Below are 8736 nucleotides of genomic sequence, written 5' to 3' on the forward strand. Positions count from 1 at the left end.
CCATTCGAGCCTGCACCACCATTCAATATGATCATGGCTGATCATTCCTAATCAGTATCCTGCTCCGGCCTTATCTCCATAATCCTTGATTCCACTATCCTTGAGAGCTCTATCCAACCTTCCTTAAATGATTCCAGAGACAGGGCCTCCACTACCCTCTGGGTCAGAGCATTCCACACAGCCACCACTCTCTGGGTGAAGAAGTTTCTCCTCATCTCTGTCCTAAACGGTCTACCCCGTATTTTTAAGCTGTGTTCTCTGGTTCGGCACTCACCCATCAGCAGAAACATGTTTCCTGCCTCCAGAGTGTCCAATCCTTTAATAATCTTATATGTCTCAATCAGATCTCCTCTTAGTCTTCTAAACTCAAGGGTATACGAGCCCAGTCGTTCCTGTCTTTCAGCGTAAGGTAGTCCCGCCATTCCAGGAATTGACCTCGTGAACCTACGCTGCACTCCCTCAATAGCCAGAATGTCTTTCCTCAAATTTGGAGGAACTGCACACTGTACACTGCACACTGTACTCCAGGTGTGGTCTCAGCAGGGCCCTGTACAGCTGCAGAAGAACCTCTTTGCTTTTATACTCAATCCCTCTTGTTATGAAGGCCAGCATGCTATTAGCCTTCTTCACTATCTGCTGTACCTGCATGCTTACCTTCATTGAGTGGTGTACAAGAGCACCCAGATCTCTCTCCCTTTACCTAAATTGATTCCATTTAGGTAGTAATCTGCCTTCCTGTTCTTGCCACCAAAGTGATTAACCATACATTTATCCACATTAAACTGCATCTGCAATGCATCTGACCACTCACACAACCTGTCCAGGTCACCCTGTAATCTCCTAACATCCTCCTCACATTTCACCCTGCCACCCAGCTTAGTATCATCAGCAAATTTGCTAATGTTATTACTAATACCACCTTCTATATCATTAACATATATTGTAAAAAGCTGCGGTCCCAGCACTGATCCCTGCAGTACCCCACTGGTCACTGCCTGCCATTCCGAAATGGAGCCATTTATCACTACTCTTTGTTTCCTGTCAGCCAACCAACTTTCAATCCAAGTTAGTACTTTGCCCACAATACCATGCGCCCTAATTTTGCTCACTAACCGCTTATGTGGGACTTTATCAAAAGCTTTCTGAAAGTCCAGGTACACTACATCTACTGGATCTCCCTTGTCAATCTTCAGAGTTACATCCTCAAAAAATTCCAGAAGATTAGTCAAGCATGATTTCCCCTTCATAAATCCATGCTGACTCTGACCTATCCTGTTACTACTATCCAGATGTGTCGTAATTTCATCCTTTATAATAGACTTCAGCATCTTTCCCACCACTGAGGTCAGACTAACTGGTCTATAATTTCCTGCTTCCTCTCTCCCACCTTTCTTAAAAAGTGAAAAAAAAATTTCCTAGAAAGTTCTTAAAAACATTAGCCACCCTCCAATCCACAGGAACTGATCCCGAATCTCTTGAACTCTGGAAAATAATCACCAACGCAATGTTCAACCTCTTCACTGATGCTTTGAGTAAATCTCAAATGCCTTTCTGTTGTCTTCCTGGTCATCTTCTCTCACAACTAAATCCCAAATAGAGGAGTTGCTTTGTGAGTCTGGCACCTTGCCCAGTGGAGTTGGTTTTAAGACTCGATGTTGGACATGTTGACTTGGGAAAGGCTGTTGCTGATGCTCTTGCCATTGAGTTTTAAGGGTCTTGCATTTATGAAAATGTTTCTTCTATCAAGTGCACCGTAGAACAGCAAGACACCAGCAGAATTCAAACTGGTTATGATATGAAAGCTGTGACAAAAACATAGAAAATTTACAGCCCAGGAACAGGCCCTTCGGCCCTCCAAGCCTAAGCCGAACCAAATCCACTTATAAAACCTATCACTCAATTCCTAAGGATCTGTATCCCTCTACTCCCCACCTACTCATGCATCTGTCCAGATGCACCTTAAATTAATCTACCATGCCTACCTCTACTAGCTCTGCTGGCAATGCGTTTCAGACATCTACCATCCTCTGTATAAAGTACCTTCCACATGTATCCCCCTTCAACTTTTCACCTCTCACCTTGAACGCGTGACCTCTCGTTATTGAATCCCTCACCCTGGGAAAAAGCTTATCTCCATCCACCCTGTCTATGCCCTTCAGGGTAGAGGGATCTAGGAGGTAAAGCTGCAGTAGCCTCAGCCCTGTCCTTGTCCAAAAGGGTTGAGAGTTTTGTTCCTTGTGTGGACAGAAATGGGGACTGCAGGGAGGATGAGCCAACTGACCACAGCACCGTGATGCAGGGAGCCATTCAAGTGGGGGAGAGAAGAGAAATGTTGTTGTAACTGGGAATAGTATAGTTAGAGGCATAGACACTGTTCTCTGTGAACAGGATCAAGAGTCCCGAAGGTTGTGTTGCCTAACTGGTGCTCAAGTTCGGGATACCTCATCTGGGCTGCAGAGGAACTTGGAGTGGGAGGATAAAGATCCTGTGGTTGTGGTCCTCGTAGGTATCGATGACATAGATATAACTAGGGCAGAGGTTCTGCTAAGGGAGTATGAACAGTCAGGAGCTAAATTGAAAAACAGAACCAAAAAGCTAATAATCTCTGGATTACTACCTGAGCCATAAACCAATTGGCATAGAGTCAATAAGATTGAGCAAGTAAATGTGTGGCTCAAAGATTGGTGAGGGAGAAATGGGTTTGAATTCATGGGACATTGGCACCAGTCCTGGGGAGAAAGGAATCTGTTCTGATGGGACAGTCTTCATCCGAACCGTACTGGGACCAGAATCCTAGTGAATCGCATACCTCGGGCTCTGAACTAAATGAAGGAGGGGGGTGTAGAGGAAGGGCTCAGTTATAGGAGACATTAGAAAACCCAAGTTAAAGGAGGAAATAAGGAGAGGCTATTAAAATCTCCAGCACAGACACAAATAGGACAGAATGTATGGAAAGGGTTAGCAACCAAACTTCAAGCACACTGGACAAAGGAATGACAATAAGAAGAGGAACGGTTAATACAGGGCTGAAGGTGTTACATCTGAATGCACGCAGTACAAGGTAAATGAGCTTGTGGCAGAGATTGAAATTGGTAGGTGTGACATAGTGGGCATCAAGGAGACATGGCTGCAAGGGGAGCTGAATATTCAAGGATATACTGTACATCCTATTAAAAAGATAGGCAGGATAGAGTTGGGGGAATCCAAGATGGCGGCAATCTAGGAAGGTCGCTTTGCAGAACTCCGCACCGCATCGCAGGTGGGACAAAGCCCTAACCCACCCTACCCAGGTCATTGCGGTATTCTAGGACTCTGAAAAAGTCACAGAGTCCTAGAAAGTTCTAAAAAATCACTTCCCTGCATTCTCGCCATCCAGGGATGCCTAAGAAGGGAGCAGACTCGCTCAAGGCCGGAGCTGCAGCCCAACCAACAGGATCTTCGACTTAATTTCTTACCAGGTTCTGGTCTCAAAGCTCACAAAATCTCGCAAGATGCTGGGCAAGCAAATTGAAGAGAAGTTGGCCCCGATCTCTATCATGCTGTAGAAGCACGAGCTACAGCTGGGAGACTTCAGGAAAAGGCCAGACGAGATCAAATGCAGGATCACAGTGGTAGAAGCTGAGACTGATTCCTCTAAGGATAGGATCCAGGCCCTGGAGACACAGGTCCATAATTTGCTTGACCAGGTCAATGATCTCGAGAACAGGGGCAGGAGGAAAAATATTCTGATCATTAGTCTGCTGGAGGGGAAAGAAGGTGAGCGATCGGTAGAATTTATTGAGGATTGGCTGCCAAAATTCCTTAACTTGGAGGCTGGAATGAGAAGTCTGAAGATTGAGAGGGCTCACCAGGTCACGGCACAGAGGCTAGGTCTGGACCAATGTCCTCGCCCCATCCTGGTGCAGTTCCATAATGATAGAGACAAGCAGAGAATCGTGGAAGGTTCCAGAGTCTAGGACAGGATCCAAAGGCCTTAGTTTACGAGGGCTCTAGGATCATGTTTTTCCAGGACTTCTCAGCAGCAGTGATCCAGAAAAGGAAATTCTATGATGGCATTAAGAAAAGACTGAGGGAGCTTGGAATCCAATACTCTCTAAGGTGCTTCGGATTACCTTTAATGGATCCGCACACTTCTTTGATTTGTCAGAGAAAGCAAGAGACCTTGTGGACAAGTTAACTTAGTCCAAATGATTCAATATGTACAGGTAATAGTGTTGTATGGATATGTCTTTTTTTAACAAAAGGAATTTGTATTGGGGTTTTATTTTCTTCTTATTTTTTGGCAATAATCTGTGTTAAATTATGCTCGGGAATGGATGGTGTATTTACTTTTAACTTCTAAATTAAACTATACCAGGTGTTGGGTGGGTTACTTACTTATTACTATTCACTCTTAACTTCTTTGTTCACATTGTTATTCTTTTTTGTATTTCCCTTTTTTTGTTGCTTGTGTTTGTGGTGCAGCTGTAGCTAGGAGGAGAGAAAATGGTTGGGATGACGAGATAGCTATTTACAGGCAATATAAGCCCAGTTCAGGTATTTAAATGCCCTGGTTGCTGTGTTGGCAGCAGGGAAGTCAGGTTTTGGGGTGTGTAGGTAACCCCTTTGGGCAAGGGGTGAAATCCCCTATCCAGTGCCACTGGCAATTGATATGTTGTTTAATTTGTTTGGCTTTTGTTATATATAGTCTTTGATAGTTGTGTAGGTTTGTGAACTGTAGTGGTTTTAGTTTGTGTAGTTTTTATGTTCTGTGGACTTTCTTTTAATATGGCTCAGTGCTTTGTAATTTGAGTTTTTCCTCCTGGGAGTCTAAATGTTACTGCAGAAGGTTATGGCTAATGACTCTTTTAAATGATGTACCTGGAATATCAAGGGGGGTCACTCACCATTTAAGAGGAAAAAGGTACTCTCAAGTTTTAGAAAGGAAAAGATGGATATTGCTTTATTACAGGAGAAAGGGAATATTTGAAATTGCAGCAGAATAGCTTTGATTGGGTTTACTTTTCATCTTTTAACACTAGGAGTAGGGAAGTGGTCATATTGGTTAGGAGGAATCTCCCATTTAAGTTACTAGAGATTGCTAAAGACACACATGGGAGGTTTGTAATCCTTAAAGCTTTGATAAATGGGGAAGCGTATGGCATTTTAAAAGTCTACTGTCCCCTGGCCATCCCCTCAAATTTCTGGTAGATGCATTCTCGAAACTGATTAGTCTTGAATCTCGACTTTTCATTATAGGGGGAGATTCTAATTGTCTTGTGGATCCCGCGGTAGACAGGTTGTCCAAAGGCCCCCTGATACCTTCTTTACAAATGAAACAATTGGTGGATTTGTGTGTGGAGTGAGGGAGGCAGGATTTTGAATTTTTTTCTAATCTGCACAGGTACCACACTAGGATTGATTTTTTTCTTGACCCCCGTGTCAACCCTGGACTTGGTGGTATCCAGTGCAATTGGTAATATTGCCATGTCCAATCCTGCTCCAGTGTACTTGTTGATTAAGATTAAGGATGCTGTAGTGGGTCCGAGATACTGGCTAATGGACCCCTTTATCCTTAAGCATAGTAAGTCTGTGGAGTATTTTGCTAATGAATTCAGGGTGTTTCTAAACATCAATTCAGGTTTGGCAATAGCCCGTCCATTCTTTGGGAAACTGCGAAAGATTATGCCAGAGGGTTAGTTATTTCCTATTCCGCCAGCAGGAAGAGGCAGAAGGGTGAGCAAAGTCTGCTCAAAGCATGGTTGAAGGCAGTCGAGAAGATTTACACTTACAGGCTAGGCTACAGAGGATCACAGTGCTTCGGTCTGCATTGAACTCCATGCTCACACAGTCCACAAAGAAAGAGCTGGCTTTTGTAAAACAAAGGCTGTTTGAGCTTGGTGACAAAGCAGGTAAATACCTAGCGTATCTTGCCAGGGAAAAGAGGCCCCCCCCAATCCATTATCTTGATCAGAGAAGGTGCTGGAAACCTAACCTGTGATTCTAAAAAAGATCAAGGTGGAATTTCAGAGATTTTATTCTGAGTTATACCGGTCTGAAAGTTGTGAGGATAGGCGGGCTAGAATGGAGTCTTTTCTCAAGAATCTGGAACTTCGAGGTGCAACCCCCAAAAAGAGTATTTTCTCATTGCCTCTTTATCAGAATAAGAGGTGCAGGAGGCTGTGAAGCAGATTCAGAGTGGGAAAGCACTTGGTCTGATGGACTCCCCAGTGAATTTTATAAGAAAGTTATAAGCATATTGTCAGGCCCGATGCTCAACATGTTTAATGACTCATACAGTCATGATCGCCTTCTGCCATCTCTAAGAGAAGCCAATATCTCTCTTATTCTTAAAAAAAGTGAAAGCCCTGGAGGACTGTGCTTCTTCTAGACCCATTTCACTTTTAAATGTTGATTTTAAAATCCTTTCCAAGATTCTTGCATTAAGGCTGGAAACTGTGTTGCCCTCTATTATTAAAGAGGACCAGACAGGCTTTATAAAAGCCACAGATCTTCCAATAGTATTAAGAGGTTGCTTAATGTAATTCAAACGTGTCAACAACAGTCTGTACAGGGATTGGTGATCTCTCTGGGGACCAGGACAAATGGCTGGACCGTTTTTATACTCTGGAGCGGTTTGGCTTGGGCGAAGCCTTTATAAGATGGGTAAAGGTTCTCTAGTGACTCACTCACTGTGGTTCTCACCAATCGTGTGTGATCAGGCAATTTTAATATCTTTAGGGGTAGCCGACAGAGCTGTCCCTTTCCGCCATTGCTTTTTACATTGGTGATCGAGCCACTGGCAGAGGCCATTGGTAGGGTTCCTAATATTTTAGCTTCAGAAGTGGGGCCAAAATCACATAAGATTTGTTGTACGTGGACAATGTCCTCATCTTTTCGTCAAACTCAGCCGTTTTGGGGCCTTGTCTGATACAATGTACCAATTTGTTTGGCTCCTTTTCAGGTTACAAGATCAATTTTGCAAAATCAGAGGCTATGCCTATGAAAATACTAGTCTTATGAAAATACTAGATATTGAGAACGAATCTCAATTTCCTTTTAAGTGGTCACGGGGGGGGCTTTATTTATCTGGGTATGTTCGTTACTCCATTTTTTGATCGGCTGTTCAAAGCTAATTTTGTTCATTTATTCGTCAAAAACAAAAAAAGACATTTGCAGATAGAAGGCACTCCAAATAGTAGTCAGGAGCTGGGGCGCAAGATACACCAGGAAATAGAAAAGATGTGTAGGAAAGGCAAAGTTACAGTGATCACGGGAGATTTCAATATGCAGGTGGACTGGGAAAATCAGGTTGGGAGTGGATTGCAAGAAAAGGAATTTGTGGAATGTCTCTGAGATGGCTTTTGAGAGCAGCTTGTAGTGGAGCCACTAGGGAACAGGCAATACTGGACTTAGTGTTGTGTAATGAGGCAGACTTGATAAGGGAGCTTAAGGTGAAAGAACCCTTAGGAGGCAGTGACCATACTATGATTGAATTTACTCTGCAATTTGAGAGGGAGAAAATATAATCAGAGGTAATGGTATTACAGCTGAATAAAGGCAACTCCAGAGGCATGAGGGAGGTGGTGGGTAGAATCGACTGTGAGGAGCCTAGCAGGAAAGACAGTGGGACAGCAATGGCAGGAGTTTCTGGGAGTAATTCAGGAGACAAAGCAGGGATTCATCCCGAGGAATAAGAAGCATGATATAGGAGGGATGAGGCAACCATGGCTGACTAGGGAAGTCAGGGATTCAATGAAAGCAAAAAAGAAAACATATAAGGTGGTGAAGGGCAGTGAGAAACCAGAGGATTGGGAAGCTTACAAAGACCAACAAAGGGCAACAAGAAAAGAAATAAGGAGGGAGAAGTTTAAATATGAGGGTAAACTAGCCAGTAATATAAAGGAAGACTTTAAGAGTTCCTTTGGATATATAAAGGGCAAAAGAGAGGCAAAAGTGGGCATTGGGTCACTGGAGAAATGGTGGTAGGGAACAGGGAAATGGCTGAGGAACTGAATAGTTACTTCAAATCAGTCTTCATGGTGGAAGACATGAGTAATATCCCAAAAATTTAAGAGATTAAAGGGCAGAGCAGAGTATGGTGGCCATCACCAATGAGAAGGTGCTAGAAAAACTGAATGGCCTGGAGGTGGACAACTTACTTGGACCAGATGTGGATGGGTATATGTATAGGAAAGGTTTAGAGGGATATGGGCCAAGTGCTGGCAAAAGGGACTAGATTAGGTTCGGATAATTGGTCGGTGTGGACGAGCTGGACCTAGGCATCTGTTTCTATACTGTACATTTCCATGATTCCATGACTACACTCCAGAGTTCTAAAGGAGATAGCTGGAGAGATAGTGGAGGTGTTAGTGGTGATCTTTCAGGAATTGCTAAAATCATAAAGGGTCCCAGAGGCCTGGAAAATCACTAACGTGACACCCCTCCTTAAAAAGGGAGGAAGACAAAAGACAGAAAATTACAGACTGATTAGCCTAACCTCAGTCGTGGCTAAGATCCTGGAATCCATTGTGAAGGATGAGATTTTTGAATGCTTGGAAGAGTATAGGGCAAAGTCAGCATGGTTTCATCAATGGGAGGTCATGCCTGACAAATCTGCAAGATTTGAGGAAGTAAAGAGCAGGTTAGAACCAATGGATGTCCAACTTCCTGGACTTCAAGAAGGCCTTTCACAAGGTGCTGCACAGAAGGCTACTGAGTAAGATAAGGGCCCATGATGTTGGATGGATTGAAGCC

Source organism: Chiloscyllium punctatum, chromosome 5 (assembly GCF_047496795.1).
Source record: "Chiloscyllium punctatum isolate Juve2018m chromosome 5, sChiPun1.3, whole genome shotgun sequence".
NCBI classification, from domain to species: Eukaryota; Metazoa; Chordata; class Chondrichthyes; order Orectolobiformes; family Hemiscylliidae; genus Chiloscyllium; species Chiloscyllium punctatum.